Source organism: Branchiostoma belcheri, unplaced genomic scaffold (genome assembly GCF_001625305.1).
Source record: "Branchiostoma belcheri isolate BF01 breed outbred unplaced genomic scaffold, Haploidv18h27 scaffold7, whole genome shotgun sequence".
Lineage (NCBI taxonomy): Eukaryota > Metazoa > Chordata > Leptocardii > Amphioxiformes > Branchiostomatidae > Branchiostoma > Branchiostoma belcheri.
Genome location: NW_017804353.1, coordinates 4,127,244 through 4,128,323, shown reverse-complemented (window position 1 = coordinate 4,128,323; position 1,080 = coordinate 4,127,244).

Sequence of the window (1,080 nt, the reverse complement as noted above, 5' to 3'; positions counted from 1 at the left end):
TCACTCTGTAGCGGGCTACACCAGCCAGTACGACGTGAAAATTCCAGCTAGATGTACTCCTACTCGACTGTCGGCAAGCTACAATGATAGGGGCGGAGTTAACTTAAAATGTAGCCTTTGATGAAATCTTACCGCCCGGCCGGTGGGTGGGGTGTTTGACGCGCCGACAGGCAAAGTACACCTACAGCTGAAGATCACAGAGAGGGCCGTGGCATGCGCAGCGCTGAGGACAGCTTTCCAGAACATGGACCCCGAGAAGGAAGTCTTTCTTTCCTCTGAACAGACTGTACTTATAAATTTTACGGAGTACAAATTAATACATGTGTTTATTCCTTTGATTTTGTGACAAAAATATCTATCACATAACGAGAGATTACTTGAAACGCAGTCAAACTTGTCACTTTCTCCTGTTCGGAATCGCAAGTCCCATTGATCCCAGTAGTCTTCTGTTGTTGTGTTAATTGGTTTCGGTGTCAAATTTTAAATTCGGTAGCACCTCTACACCCAAATACTCCGCCCAGTTCTCCGCCTGTATGATTGTTGCTCTCCATGGGTCGATCGCGCGGGCGCTATTAAAGATGCGTTCGGTGCATTTCGTATTAAAAATATTAAAGCTACGTACTTGTGCATCAACATCGAATAAACAAACAAACAAACAAACATTCAACTACGTACTTGTGCATCAACATCGAATAAACAAACAAACAAACAAACATTCAACTACCCTCCGTTACCGATAAAATCAATATTGAAATATTGTCTTTTTTTCACGAATCTTTATTGACCATTGCTTGCTTGATCACCAACACTCCAAAGCTGGATCCAAATCTGTGCGTTTCGCCGCACTTGCCTTACCTTTCGATGCGGTGGTGACGTCTTGCAAGTCTGCTGCGGCTGGCGGTGAAAAACAAGCCCGAACTTGAAACGTTTCGCGCTACGTTACCATACCATCACGTAGTACACGGCATAAATCTAGTTTTTAACAATTTTAAATTTGTTTGGAACGACGAACTGTCTTTAAGACACACATACTACATGTTCACTGTGGTACCGGCCGTGCGTAGAAGGGGTGCGTACTTA